The following is a 16,283-nucleotide window of genomic DNA, read 5'->3' on the forward strand; positions in this document are numbered from 1 at the left end:
TCTACTTGCTTTGGGCTGTTTTTGTTGTTGTTCCGCGAGTTCTTGTAGGCGTAGAGTAAGTTCATTTGTTTGAAATGTTTCTGTTTTCTTTAGGTAGGTCTGTATTGCTATAAACTTCCCTCTCAGGACTGCCTTGGCTGTATCCCATAAGTTTTGGGTTGTTGTGTGATCATTTTCATTTGTTTCCAGAAACTTTTTGATTTCTTCCCTAATTTCATTCTTGACCCATTCATTGTTTAATAGCATACTGTTCAGTCTCCATGATTTTGGGTGTTTTGGGTTTTTTCCTTTGGGGTTGGTTTCCAGTTTCAGTCCCTTATGGTCAGAGAAAATACTTGGTATGATTTCAATATTCTTGAATTTGTTGAGGCTTGTTTTGTGCCCTATCATGTGATCTATCTTTGAGAATGTCCCATGTGCATTTGAAAAGAATGTGTATTTAGCTTCTTTGGGGTGAAGAGCTCTGTATATATCAGTTAGGTCCATTTCATCAAGGGTGTTGTTTAATGCCACAATGTCTTTGTTGATATTTTGTTTGGAAGATCTGTCCATTTTTGATAGTGGGGTGTTAAAATCCCCCACTATAATTGTGTTGCTGTCTATATCTTTCTTGAATTCCTCTAAGATTTTCTTTATATATTTTGGTGCTCCTATGTTGGGTGCGTATATATTTATGATGTTAATGTCTTCTTGGTGGATTCTTCCCTTGAGTATTATGAAGTGACCTTCTGGGTCACTCTTTATGGCTCTTTTTTTGAAGTCTATTTTGTCTGATATGAGAATTGCTACCCCAGCTTTTTTTTCTTGTCCATTTGCTTGGAAAATTTGTTTCCAGCCTTTGATTTTTAGTCTGTGATGGTCTTTTGTCCTAAGGTGGGTCTCTTGTAGGCAGCATATGTGTGGGTCATATTTTCTTATCCATGACGCTATTCTGTGTCTTTTGATTGGAGCATTTAATCCATTTACATTTAAGGATATTATTGATAGGTACTTATTCATTGCCATTTTTTGTACCTGTGTTCCTCTCTGTCTGTCTCTTTTCCTTCCTTTCCTTAAAGCAGACCTTTTAGTATTTCTTGTAGAGCTGGCTTGGTGGCAGCAAATTCTTTTAGACTTCTTTTGTCTTGGAAGCTCTTTATTTGGCCTTCTATCTTGATTGAGAGCCTTGCTGGGTAAAGTAGCCTTGGTTGTAGGCCTCTGTTTCTCATTACTTGGAATATTTCTTGCCAATCTCTTCTTGCTTGGAGTGTTTCCATTGAGAAGTCAGTGGCTAACCTTATTGGGACGCCCTTGTATGTTATTTCTTTTTTCTCCCTTGCTGCCTTTAAGATTCTCTCTTTGTCTTGGAAGTTTGCCATTTTAATGATGATGTGTCTTGAAGTGGGCCTCTTTGGGTTCCTCTTGAATGGGACTCTGTGAGATTCCTGGATTTGTGTGACTTTTTCTCTCATCAAATTAGGGAAATTTTCTCTCTTTACTCTTTCAAATATGTTTTCTATCCCTTGTTCTTCTTCTTCTCCTTCTGGTATTCCTATTATTCGGATATTATTACGTTTCATATTGTCTTGCATTTCTCTTAATCTCTCTTCATTCTTTCTGAGCCTCTTTTCCCTTTCCTGTTCTTTCTGTGAGATGCTTTCTACTTTGTCCTCCAATTCACTAATCCGATCTTCTGTTTCATCCACCCTATTTTTAATGCTTTCCACCGTGCTTTTTAATTCAGAAATTGTATTCTTCATTTCCTCTTGGCCCTTGCTAATAATTTCCATTTCCTTTTTCATGTTGATATAGTTCACAGTGAGATCATTGTAACTTCCCTGTAGTTTCTGGTAGCTGATTGTGAGCTCTTTGAACTTCCTGATCACCAGTGCTTTGAATTCAGTATCTGATAGTTGACTTGCCTCTGTTTCATCTAGCATTCTTTCTGAGGATTCCTCCTTTCCTTTCATTTGGGGATTGTTTCTTTGTCTTCCCATTGTTTGTGAGATTCTTCTTGTTAGCCTCAGCTTCTTAGATTAATCTGTTTTTGACACCCTGGGTTTATGGTATGAACTTTTGTGGTGGAATGCCTGTGACTTTCAATGGTGCAGCCTCTTTTGGTTATCCTGTTGTTCTCTGCTTCCACCTACTCAAATATGCAGCAACTTGTGGCTTCTCTCCTACAACAATGTGCAATTTGTCTCTCTGTCTCTACTATTGGGAGGCCTCTTCTATGGGTCCAGCTCTGGTCTTTTTATATTTTCAAGTTGATTGTGACTCTTGTGGGTAAAAGAAATGATAAGGAAAGAAATAAAAGGAAGAAAGAAAAAAATGGTAGGGGAATGTAAGAAAGAGCAATAAGTTTAGAAAGAAAAGAAAAAGAAATAAAACAGGAAATCCGGGAAAAGAGGACAAAAGTATGGAAAGAAGAAACAGTAATAAAGTTTAAAAGAAATAACAGATTACTTTAAAAAAGCAAAAAGATAAAGAAAAGGAATGGAGAGGGGAGAAAGGTAAATAAAAAAAAGAAAGAATAAAAATAAAATAAAGAAAGAAAAAAAAACCCCCAAAAACGCACCAAAATAATATCTCAAAAAAAAACCCTCAGAAAAAGGAATGTCACTTGTTGGCTTCAAACTAGCCGAACCGGTTTTTCTGGTTGTAGTTGGCTGAGGGTCGATTGTTGTGATTTTTTTTTTTTCATCCAGCCCCTCTCAGGATCCAGACACTTGGCGCCTCTCCCCCAGCTCCCTACAATGGGGAGCTAGGACTTTCTCGCAGCGCTCCCCTTCCCAGGGGTTACTGCCATAGTCTGGTTTGCTGTGTTTGCAGGCACCTGCACCGGCCTAGTTGCCTGGTTCCCTCGGGATTGAGCACAGGCCTGTCCCCGTTCAGTTGGGAGGCCGCAGACCCTCTGCCCAATCCTGGGCTCGCTGCCAAGCTGGGTGTGAAGCAGAGCAGGCTCCCGAGTCTACCGGATTCAGAGCCCCAGACTGCACCTCTGAGTTCTCCTGGGCTGGCAACCACAGAGTCTTTGGTTGGGGCCCTTTGTCCTCCGCACCCTCTCTGTAAACTCTATCAAACAAGTCTCTCCTGGCCCCCCACCTTGCTTGGCCAGAAAGGGAGGGGGTTTGAGGGTCTCAGCTCTTTCCCAGGACCCCTCAGCGTCCCGGGCTTCCAGATAGTCTGAGGGGGGTGGACTGGAAGCCGGGAGCCGATCTGAGGACTGGGCGCAGACCTAGAAACTCTGTGTGCTCATCATGGCACGCTTCGTGGTGTGTATCCCTTCTGTTCCTGTGTTTGTCTGGGTCCCCTGGCCAACCTCTGGCAAAAAACCAAAACAAACAAACAAACAAACAAAAAAAAACCCAAAAAGACCCCTAGGGATGTAGCAGCACCACGCCGGGTGCTGGTCCCAGAACTGTGTGCAGGCTGAAATCTCCCTCTGCTCCCCCCTTGTTGGGTCTCTTGGCCGGTCTGGGCCCAAAAATCCTAGGGAGGGAGCTTTCTGGGCGCTGAACGTTGGCTTAGGCGCCCTCAGGCACTTGCCCAGACAAACTGCGTGTGGAGCGACTAGATCCCCAATTTGCGCGCAGGCTGAAGTTTCTTCCACACCTCTTTGCCTGGGCCACTCGGCCTGCCTGGCAGGAAAATTCCAGGGAGGGAGCCGTCCGGGCGCTGAACGCTGTCCCAGGCGCCTTTAGGCACTCTCCCAGACACAGTTCCCACCAGGCGCTGAACCTCCGAGCTATGCACAGACTGAAATCACCTCTGCTCCCCTCTGGTTGGGCCACTTGGCAGGTCCCCAGCCCAAAAATCCTAGGGAGGGAGCTTTCCGGGCGCTGAATGTTGGCCTAGGTGCCCTTAGGCATCCGCCCAGACACCCTGCGTGTGGAGCTACTAGATCCCCAACTTGCGCGCAGGCTGAAATTTCTTCCACACCTCTTTGCCTGGGCCACTCGGCCTGCCGGGCAGAAGAATCCCAGGGAGGGAGCAGTCCAGGCGCTGAAGGCTGCCCCAGGAGCCGTTTGGCTCTGGCCACAGGGCGCTGGTTCCCCTACCCTGCACCGGCTCTTTCTCCCTGCTCCGTCCCAGAGACTACTGTACCGCTGCTGTCTCCCTACCGTCTGGTTCCTCCGTGACCGATGAGGTTTCTCGTCTCTTATTTTCATATATGCTTGGCAACTGCTGGCTTGCTGGCCTCACCTCCTCCGATCGGATAGGTTTCTGTCTCTTTTGTATTAAGAACTGGTATCTACTCCGTCCTAGTCCACCGCCATCTTGAAACCCCCCGAGATTTCTCTTTAATACAAATTTTTTTAACATTTTGCATTTTTAAATTTTTTGTTGTTCACTTACAGTTGTCTTGCCTTTTCCCCCAATATACATATTTTTTCGTTGTAGATATCCCTCTTTTAAGATGTCTTGCCTCTAGGAAGTTAGCACAACTGAACTTCATGACAGTTTCTCAAACAATGCTTCAAGTGATGACCCCGACCCTGACTTTTCCCCCAAACCCCAAATTGCCTCCATACAAGTTTATCGTGACCCTCTGCAGTATTTGACGGCCAATGATATTTGTTTTGAACAAAAGGAGGAACTGACAATGCTGCATATTACCTGAAACCTATGTCTGTAGACACCTTTCCACCATCTCATTTCCCAGAAAAGACTAATGCCAAGGATGACCCTTCGTTTATATTCCAAGACAAGACCTACTTACACCTCTCCAGTGAGTTCCTAGTTTACTTCCCTCTTTAAAACCACAGTGCCCCTTCCTTAGTTCACCTGTATACTTTGTTTTCCCCATCTCCATGCATATGATTTACAGATAAACCTTATATGCCTACAAAGCATTTTGCATTTCTCCTTGATAACAATCATCTCAATTTAATGGGACCTTCGACTCCTACTTGTGATTGCAAACTCCACAGTGGCAGAGCTCACCTGTCACGCTTTACCATCCCCACCTATTTTGTGAAATTATATAAAACATTCATAAAGGCACATGTTGAATAACTTCTCACCTCGATATGGAGGCAAAATTTTCCTGTACCCAATTTTCAGAAAGATTGAAGTAAAATGTTTCTTGACATTCTGTATTGCCTGCTCTAAAATATCAGTACATCTTGACTTTGGTAGAAAAATTATTTGTTGACTAAACCATTATTTTAGAATATTTGCTAAACATTTTCACTTTTGCTGGTGCTGTTAAACAGCAATTAGTAATGCCACTTTAACCTACTTTATGACAAATAAGTGATTAAAAGTATGGATAAAATTTTGACGAATGAGCTACCTAAAACGGGCTTAATTAAATACAAATTACCCCTGGCTGCTGTGGCTCAGTGGATTGAGTGCTGGCCTGCAAACGAAAGGGTTACTGGTTCAATTCCCGGTCAGGGCACATGCTTGGTTTGTGGGCCAGGTCCCCAGTAGGGGGAGTGGGAGACACAACCACACATTGGAAAATACAAATTATGTAAGTTAGAGGAACAAATAAAACAGGTGAGCCTTTTGTCCCTTTGCAAGTACTCTTAAACTTCATAGCACAATTAATTGCTGATCACACACATTTGTTCAAGCCAGAATCTCTTATTGGTATGCTGTTAAAAGGGTTATTAGCAAGAGTTAGGGCTGTTCCCCTTGGAGTCTCCTGTACTGTGAAGATCCAATTACCTATTAAACTTGATTCAGCCTGAAAAACAAATCACAGTAAAGTAGTGAAAATGAAGGTCCACTTGGGGACATACATTATATAAATATTGCCCTCCTATATTCATGTTATAAAATGACTTTCAAATCAATCTTCTTTTGGATATCCTTACCACTATTCTCGGGCATAACAGTTTTATTTTCTAGTCAAATGAGTGAGTAAATGATCAGATTTTTCACCGCTGGTCTGGAAAAAATGAATTGAAAAAATTGGACCAAAATAAATACAGCGAGACACTTCCCCTTCGCTTCCCTGCTAATACTCTGTATGTAGAAGGATTGGCTTCCTTGTGTTGTTCAGTATCCCATTTGATCACTTTTAAGCACTCGAAGCTTCCTACTCAAATAAAAATGTCCCATGGCATCTTATAAATCTATAGGCTAGAAGGAAATGTTGTTTCTCTTTATTTCCATTTGGCTAAACTTCTTAAGTACTTCCCCATTTACTTATTGAGTAAATGAATACTATATCATGGTAGTGGATTAAAAGTTACTGAAAGTGTAAAGCCCTTTACATATTTAATGGGAATGCATTGCTATTTTTCATTTGCATTGCATTCTAGTGGATCAGAGAATTGATCGAATCTATTGAGATGAAAACACTTCTCATTATTAATGTCCTATTAGAATTTTATAGCTCTTTTATATTATAAAGTGACACATTACTTTAACATTCTTTAAAAATTGCAGGTCACCAGAATTCAAGACTTGAGGAAGCAGTTGGGGTCAGCTGTGTACTCTTAAGTTTCTTTGAGTTTTAAAAAAATCTGTAGAAATCAGGGGTAGGATCAAGGGTGGGGAATGGGGATGACTGGGGTGGGGGGAAGGAATGGGGAGGAGTGGAGACAACTGTACTTGAACATCAGTAAAAAAAAAAAAAAAAACAGGTGCTGACAACCAGTAGATTATTAGAGTAAATCATGGCTTCCCAAACTGTTTTACTTCCTTTAACTCACCCAAACACTGTCATTAAACCATTTTTTCTTTCTTATATTTATTGTCATTTATTGTCATTTATTGTTCATAGTTTTGATCTTCTTTTCTTAGATAAATCCCTTTAATATTTCATATAATAAGAGCTTGGTGATGATGAACTTCTTGAACTTGGCCTTCATCTGCCCTCCCATTCTAAATGAAAGCTTTGCTGGGTAGAGCAATCTTGGATGTAGGTCCTTGCCTTTCATAACTTGGAATATTACTTTCCAGTCCCTTCTTGCCTGCAAGGTTCCTTTTGAGAAATCAGCTGATGGTCTATGGGAACTCCTTTGTAGGCAACTGTCTCCTTGCTGCTTTCTCTCGCTGCTTTTAAGATTCTCTCCTTATCTTTAACCTTTGGCATTTTAATTATGATATATCTTGGAGTGGATCCCTTTGAGTCCAACTTCTTTGGGACTCGCTGTGCTTCCTGGACTTTCATGTGAATTTTCTTTGCCAAATTAGGAAAGTTTTCTTTCATTATTTTTTCCAATAAATTTTCAATTTCTTGTTCTTCCTCTTCTCCTTTTGGCACCCTTATGATTCAGATGCTGACCCTTCTGGAGATGTCCCAGAGTCTTCTTATACTATTCTCTCTCTTTTTTGAATTCTTGCCTCTTCCTTCTATTCTGGTTGAATGTTTATTTCTTTCTTCTGTTCCAAATCATTGACTGGAACCCCAGCTCCCTTCCTTTCACTGTTGGTTCCCTGTGGATTTTTATTTTACTTAGTGTAGCCTTCCATTCTTTCATTACACATTTGCCATGCTCCAGGAGTTATTCGAGCCTCCTGATCACCAGTGTTTTGAACCCTGCTTCTGACAGTTTACTTATCTCTCTTTCTGGGGCCTTTCTCTGTTCTTTCATTTGGGCCATATTCTTTGTCTCCACTATTTGGCAACCTCCCTGTGTTTATCTCTGTGTATTAGGTAGAGCTGCTTTGACCCCCATCTTAGTAGCGTGGCCTGTTGTAGAAAAGGAACCTGTGAACTGCGTGAGTCAGAGCCTTGGGTAATTGGCAGGGTGGGGCAACTCACTTCACTATTTTGTGGCTGTGTGTGGGGGTAGGGCTTGGAGAGAAGACTGTGCCACTGCCTGGCTTCTGGTGGTGGCACAGCACTCGCCCCATTTCCAGTCACTTCACCCGTTTCCTGTATGATGCTGGCACCCTTCTAGCCATTGCCATGGTGGTGAACCCCAGGGTGGGTGGATTTGCATATGTTCCTAGAGGTTACAGACCCTTTAAGTGAAGTTTCCTGAAAATCTGGCAGTTTCTTCTGCCACTACAACCATCACTGGGATTTACATCGAGTAGTTGTGGGGATTTGTCTTTCCAGCACTGGAACCCTGGGCTGTGTGGTCAGTCTGAGCCTGGGATCACCGGCTCCCAAAGTGTCCCTCCTGATCTTTATCCACCAGGAGGGAATGTGGCCTCCTTCTCATGCCGTTCAGCCATTGCTGCTTCATGCCACCCTGTGTCTGCTCAGATCTCTGCCTGTCTCTGGTCCCTGCCCCTCCTGCCCCTCTGGATGAATGTGGCTTCTTTCAATCCTTGGTTGTCACACTTTCCTACAGTTTGATTTTCTGAAAGTTCTGGGTATTATTTGTTTTTAGATTTAGTTATAACTCCTTTTTGGAGTTGAGGGAGGAGCCACAGCATGTCTACTCCCACCTCCATCTTCACTCGCTGTATCTACTTATAAATATATCACATATATGTGAAAAACAAAGATATATGTATATGTGTAACACATATAAAAGATAAGATATATATCTTTATAGAAATATATTAATATTTAAACACATATTTAAATATATATTTCTCTCTATAAATAACTTGGATTGATTTTACTTGCATTTGGAGGAGTTTATTTTTATTTCCAATTTGGGGTGAAATTTTGTCCTATATTTATATGCATTTATTATTGAATAGATACTGTTGAAGAATTTGGGGATGTACTGTGTGCCAAGCAAAACAGTATTTATAAATGTTACATTTTACCAATAAATAAGTTAAAAATATTTCCATTAAAATAAATGAAAAATCCAGGTCAGGATTGTCTGGGAATGCCCTTATGTGAAATAAAACCTGGGGAAAGGATGAAATATTATCAAAATAAAATAAAGCAGTCCTACTCATCGTCCAATGTCAACTCTTATAGGTAAGACACATTTTATTCATTCTTTGAGTTTTAGTATTGTGCTTTATTTTGAGAAAATTTAAAAAAAGAGAACTACCCATTTCTGGAAAATCATATTTCATTTTAATTAAAATAAATGTAACTTGTTGTAATGGTTTCTATTTAATGAAAGTATCTAAAATACTTTCCAGGAATGTGAATGACTCTTTTTAATGTGTTCATAGATCTTGACGAGGTAAAGTGGATTAGTAGAAGCACATGACAGCTAATGACAAATGATAGAGAAACTGTAAGAGAAAAGATTTTTTTCAGGCTAACTATGAAATATACAGACACTAAAGTGCATAGTCTGTGTTATCTGTCATTTTCACCAAATTATGAACAACTTTATGGTCAAAAATAATTCCAGGAGGAGAGATATATTTTTGTATCATTTTCTACATTTTAACTAAAATGGAGATTCTTAAGCCTTGAGAATCTATTGGAAAATTGAGAACCCCCAAGAAATATATGGATGATAATCATAAATTAACAATTATTTTAATATAATAAGCATATATTATGAAATACATATAAACTAAAAGGAAGAAAGGGACAAATGGAATGATTCCAAATATGATTAATTTTCAAGTCTCTCATTTTCTTGAAGGACTTAAAATATTACAAGTTTTTATAGTGAGTATTTCCATAGTCAGAGTCGGTAGAGCAATATTGGAGACCGTTCTGCATGGCGTGGGCCCATCTCCCACTCAAAAATGCACAGGACCCATGCCCATGGATAGGGTCTTCCATGGGGAATCAGGCCTGCACTGTACCTAGGCTGCTATGAGACTTGCTTTTGCTAAAACTTCCTCATCCTAAATTGAGGCAGCAAAACATTTACTGAAGGGGGGTGGAAATGGGAGGGAGGTGGGGAGCAAGGGGCGGGGGAGGCTGGGATGAGAAAAATAGACAAAAAACTGTACTTGAAAAATAACTAAATAAAATTAAAAAAAGAAAAACATTTACTGCATATCTTTAACATAACTTCCTAAAATCCATGCTAAACCTTCCAAGGACAAGTGTAACCAGTTCAACCACTTTTTCCCTTTGCATTTGCAAATATTCTTCTTCTGTGACGTGATTAGTGGCATCCTCACCTTTGTTTTCTGTACAAGGTAACCACCTAAAGTGAACCTGTGCATAGTAAATGAGGACCTTCCTGTAATGTCCCCAGAAAAGCAATAAAAGCAGATCAAGGCAAGGGCCAAGGCTTTTTCTCCCCTTGAGAGAGAAGCTTCCCACCCCTTTCTCCCCACAGGATTCAGTAGTCTGTGTGAATTTGTCTTGTCTTAGCTAAAATGCTGTGGACCCCACCAACCGGAGTTCACCACAGAGCAAGAGATACCGGTTTGTGTTTGCAAAAGCTATGGGCAATATTGCATACATTTTATGTATATTATATGTATATATCTATGCCTATTTTATGGATATAATAATTCTTTAGGTGTCTTTCTGAATTTAAATAAGTTATATTGTACCGCATATACAATATGGACAGACCCTGAAATAATAGGTGAAAAAGTGAGTCCCCACAGATTATATATAGAAAAGTATATGTTTTAGATTCACTTAAAATTTTAAAATGCAGGGTAGATATAAACGCTGGATGAAAGAGAAAAGTAAAGGAATGATGAGCATGGATTTCAAGGTTGTGGCTATCTTCAAATGCTTGGGGAGATGCTTTGAGAGACCATCTAGCTGGAAGAGGGTTTTGTCAGAGTGTTGGAGTTTGGTGTTGGTAGGTGGGTAGATGGGCACTTAATGAATTATTACAAGCAAATGAAGACGTAACTAAAAGTAGACAGTCCATGAGCCATTTATGGCAATATGTGGGGGTCCTCAGCATGTGTATGATAAAAGGAGAGTATCTAGGAATGGTTATTTGAATTTGAGGATATAAAAAATAATATACCAAAGTTACTCTTTATTACTGCCACAAAAGTTGTGCCCTATCAAAATGTCTATAGGAGAGTCATATCTGAATTATACAAGCAAAGGTTAATAGGAAAAAATTTAAGCAGATTACCTTAAAAATTGTTTACTCATCTTTTAAGAGAGCCAGTAAACTGGCTGGTTTCACATCGCCTAAAGAATATTCAGCTCAGTGACAATTCCAGAGAAACCAGGTTATAACATTTCTCATCAGAGAGGTGATCCCCAATGTTGATCCTTAACCTTTAACTTTTTTTGTGAAATTGTTCACCCTTAAGAAAATTACAAATGGTAATATAATAAACAACTCACCTCTGTAATTATTTTAAATAGATAATCACATTTTATATAAATGTTTCAGATTTCTTTGTGTTTTAAAGAAATAAAATATCACAGTTCTATCTCATTTTTTAAGATGAAAATACATAGCTAAAATTGAGTTAAAAAATGAAAACTCAAATGAAAAAAAGTAAACATTTTCTGGACAAAAAAATAAGTGTTTAACTTTATTTAGGGGAGGTATTGGAAATAAAAGATTAATTGGGTAAACCAAACCACAGAAAATTTGTTGACAAAAGATACTGTAATAAAGCACTCATAATAAAGGAGAAAATCATTTATGAACAAAAAGCTATTTTATAGATAATTGTTCCTATTAATCTAATAAAAAGAGATGGTCCCTCAAAATGAAATTTTTATTTTACATTTATTACCAAAGCTTTCATAACAAAGAACACAGAACATTACTTTAAACGTTAATAAAGATAAAAGTGGATTTTTTTAGGCTAATCAACTATCAGATACTGAATTCAAAGCACTGGTTCTTACGCAGTTCAAAGAGCTCACAATGAGCTATCAGAAACTACAAGGGAACTATAATGATCTCTCTGCAAACTACATCAACATGAAAAAGGAAATAGAAACTATCAGCAAGGGACAAGAGGAAATGAAGAATACAATTGCTGAATTGAAGAACACAGTAGAAAGTTTCAAAAGTAGGATAGATGAAGGGGAGGATAAGATTAGTGAGTTGGAGGACAAATAGAAAGCATCTTACAGAAAGAGCAAGAAAATGAAAAGAGGCTCAGAAAGAATACAGAGGGATTAAGAAAATGCAAGAAAATATGAAACGGAATAATATCCGAATAATAGGAATACCAGAAGGAGAAGAAAAAGAACAAGGGATAGAAAACGTATTTGAAAGAGTAATGAGAGAAAATTTCTCTAATTTGATAAGAGAAAAAGTCACACAAATCCGAAAATCACAGAGAGTCCCAATCAAGAGGAACTCAAGGAGGCCCACTTCAAGACACATCATCATCAAAATGGCAAAATTCCAAGACAAAGAGAGAATCTTAAAGGCAGCAAGGGAGAAAAAAGAAGTAACATACAAGGGAGCCCCAATAAGACTAGCTACTGACTTCTCAATGGAAACACTCCAAGCAAGAAGAGAATGGCAAGAAATATTTCAAGTAATGAGAACCAGAGGCCTACAACCAAGCCTACTTTACCCAGGAAGGCTCTCAACCAAGATAGAAGGCCAAATAAAGAGCTTCCAAGACAAAAGAAGTCTAAAAGAATACGCCTACACCAAACCAGCAACACAAGAAACATTAAAAGGACTTCTTTATGGGAAGAAAAGAAAAGAGGGAGACAGAGAGGAACACAAGTACAAAAATGGCAATGAATAAGTACCTATCAATAATAACCTTAAAGGTAAATGGATTAAATGATCCAATCAAAAGACACAGAATACCTCAATGGATAAGAAAGCATGACCCACACATATGCTGCCTACAAGAAACCCACCTCAGGAAAAAAGATCACCACAGACTAAAAGTGAAAGCTGGAAACAAGTTTTCCAAGCAAACGGACAAGAAAAAAAAGCTGGGGTAGCAATTCTCATATCAGACAAAATAGACTTCAAAAAAATGGCCATAAAGAGAGACCCAGAAGGTCCCTTCACAATACTCAAGGAAAGAATCCACCAGGAAGACATTAACATTGTAAACATATATGCACCACACATAGGGGCACCCAAATATATCAAGAAAATCTTAGAGGACTTCAAGAAAGATATTGACAGCAACACAATCATAGTAGGGGATTTTAACACCCCACTTTAAAAAATGGACAAATCTTCCAAACAAAATATCAACAAAGATATTGCGCATTAAACAACACCCTAGAGGAAATGGACTTAACTGATATATATAGAGCCCTTCAACCCAAAGAAGATAATACACATTCTTTTCAAATGCACATGGAACATTCTCAAAGATAGACCACATGATAGGACACAAAACAAGCCTTAAAACATTCAAGAAAATTGAAATCATACCAAGCATCTTCTCTGACCACAAGGGACTGAAATTGGAAACCAACCACAAAGGAAAAAACCCAAAGCACCCAAAATCATGGAGACTGAATGATATCCTATTAAACAACGAATGGGTCAAGAATGAAATTAGGGAAGAAATCAAAACATTTCTGGAAACAAATGAAAATGATCTCACAACAACCCAAAACTTATGGAACACAGTGAAGGCAGTCCTGAGAGGGGAGTTTATAGCAATTCAGGCCTACATAAAGAAGATAGAAACATTTCAAACAAACAACCTAACTCTAAGCCTGCAAGAACTCAAGGAACAACAACAAAGACAGCCCAGAGCAAGCAGAAGGAAGGAAATAATCAAGATTAGAGCAGAATTAAATGAGATAAAAACTAAAAGCACAATTCTAAGGATCAATGAATCCAGGAGTTGGTTTTTTGAGAAGATAAACAAAAGAGACAACCCTTAAAGTAGGCTCATCAAGAAAAGAAGAGAGAGGACACAAATAAACACAATCAGAAATAAAGGGGAGAGATTACAACTGATACCACAGAAATAAAAGGGATTGTAAGAAATTACTATGAAGAACTGTACACCAAGAAATTTGACAAGCTACGGAAAACAGACACATTTCTAGAAAAGTACAATATTCCAAAACTCAGTGAAAATGAAGCAGAAAATCTAAACACACCAAAAGCAGCAAAAGAAATTGAAGTAGTAATCAAAAAACTCCCATCACACAAAAGCCCTGGACTACATGGGTTCACAGGAGAATTGTACAAAGCATTTAAGGAAGAGCTAACCCCTATTCTCCAAAGACTATTCCAAAAATCCAGAAGCGTGGAAAACTCCCAAATTTTTTTTATGAAGCCAGTATCATCTTAATTCCAAAACCAGATAGAGAAACAACAAAGAAAGAAAACTTCAGGCCAATATCGCTGATGAACACAGATGCTAAAATCCTCAATAAAATATTGGCAAATCACATCCAACAATACATCAAAAAGATCATACAGTATGACAAAGTGGGATTCATCCCAGGGATGCAAGGTTGGTGCAATGTTTGCAAATCAGTAAATGTAATACATCACATAAACAAAAGCAAAGACAAAAACCACAATATCATATCAATAGATGTGGAAAATGCTTTTGATAAGGCACAACACCCATTTATGATAAAAATACTAAGCAAAGTGGGAATAGAGGGAGCATTCCTCAACATAATAAAAGCCATATATGAGAGACCTACAGTCAACATCATACTCAATGGGCAAAAACTAAAAGCTTTTCCACTAAGATCAGGAACAAGACAAGGATGTCCACTTTCACCACTTCTATTCAATATAGTATTGGAAGTTTAGCCACAGTGATCAGGCAAGAAAAGGAAATAAAAGGCATCCAAATAGGAAAGGAGGAAGCAAAACTGTCACTGTCTGCAGATGACATTAAAGTGTACATAGAAAATCCTATAGACTGTACCTAAAAACTGCTGGAACTAATTAATGAATTGGGCAAAACAGCTGAGTACAGAGTCAATATCCAGAAATCAAAGGTAATTTTGTATACCAACAGTGAATCAGCAGAAGCAGGAATCAAGGAAAAAATCCCATTCGATATAGCAAAAAGGAAAAGAAAATATCTGGGAATAAACCTAACTAAGGAGGTAAAAAACCTGTATGCAGAAAACTACACAGCCTTGAAGAAGGAAATCAAGGAAGACACAAACAAATGGAAACATATACCTTGTTCATGGATTGGAAGAATTAACATCATCAAAATGTCCATACTAGCCAAAGCAATATACAGATTCAATGCAATACCTATTAAAGTACCAATGGCATATTTCACAGACATAGAACAAACACTTCGAAAATTTATATGGAACCATAAATGACCCCGAATAGCAGCTGCTCTTTTGAGAAAGAAGAACAAAGTAGGGGGCATCATAATACCTGATATCAAACTGTATTACAAGGCCACTGTAATCAAAACAGCCTGGTACTGGCATAAAAACAGGCACATAGACCAATGGAACAGAACAGAGAGCCCAGAAATAAGCCCACCTCTCTACAGTCAATTAATATTCAACAAAGGGGGCAGTAATATAAAATGGAGTAAAGATAGCCTCTTCAACAAATGGTGTTGGGAGAACTGGACAGCTACGTGCAAAAAAATGAAACTTGAGCACAGACTTACACCATACAGCAAAATAAATTCAAGGTGGATAAAAGACTTAAATGTAAGCTGTGACACCATTAAAGTCCTAGAGGAGAACATTGGCAAGAAAATCTCAGATATTTCATGCAGCAACTTCTTTACTGATATGTCCCCTAGAGTAAGGAATATAAAGGAAAGAATATACAAATGGGATCTCATCAAAATAAAAAGCTTCTGCATGGCTAAAGAAAACAGTATTAAATTAGCAAGACAACCAACTGTATGGGAAAACATATTTGCCAATGATGCCTCAGACAAAGGTTTAATCTCCAAAATATACAAAAAACTTACACGACTCCACTCTAAGAAGACACCCAAACCAATTTAAAAATGGGAAAATGACTTGAACAAACACTTTTCCAAGGAGGACATACAGAATATGTAGAGACACATGAAGAGATGCTCAATATGGTTAGGTATCAGAGAGATGCAAACCAAAACCACAATGAGATACCACTTTACACCAGTCAGGATGGCTATCATAAAAAAAGCAACAAACAATAAATGTTGGAGAGGGTGTGGGGAAAAGGGGTCCTTAGTTGACTGTTGGTGAGATTGCAGACTGGTACAACCATTATGGAAAACAGTATGAAATTTTCTCAGAAAAATAAAAATCGACCTGCCTTTTGACCCAGCAATTCCACTGGTAGGATTATATCCTTAGAATCCTAAAACATCAATATTAAAGAACCTATGCACCACAATGTTCATAGCAGCACAATTTACAATAGCCAAGAGTTGGAAGCAACCTAGGTGCCCATCAGTAAATGAATGGATCCAAAAATAGTGGTACATATACAAAAGGGAATTCTATGCAGCAGAGAGAAAGAAGGAGCTCCTACCCTTTGCAACAACATGGATGGAACTGGAAAGCATTATGCTGAGTGAAATAGGCCAGGTGTTGAAAGACAAATACCATATGATCTCACCTTTAACAGGAAGCTAAACAA

Source organism: Artibeus jamaicensis, unplaced genomic scaffold (assembly GCF_021234435.1).
Source record: "Artibeus jamaicensis isolate MK-2021 breed Jamaican fruit bat unplaced genomic scaffold, CSHL_Jam_final contig_241, whole genome shotgun sequence".
Lineage (NCBI taxonomy): Eukaryota > Metazoa > Chordata > Mammalia > Chiroptera > Phyllostomidae > Artibeus > Artibeus jamaicensis.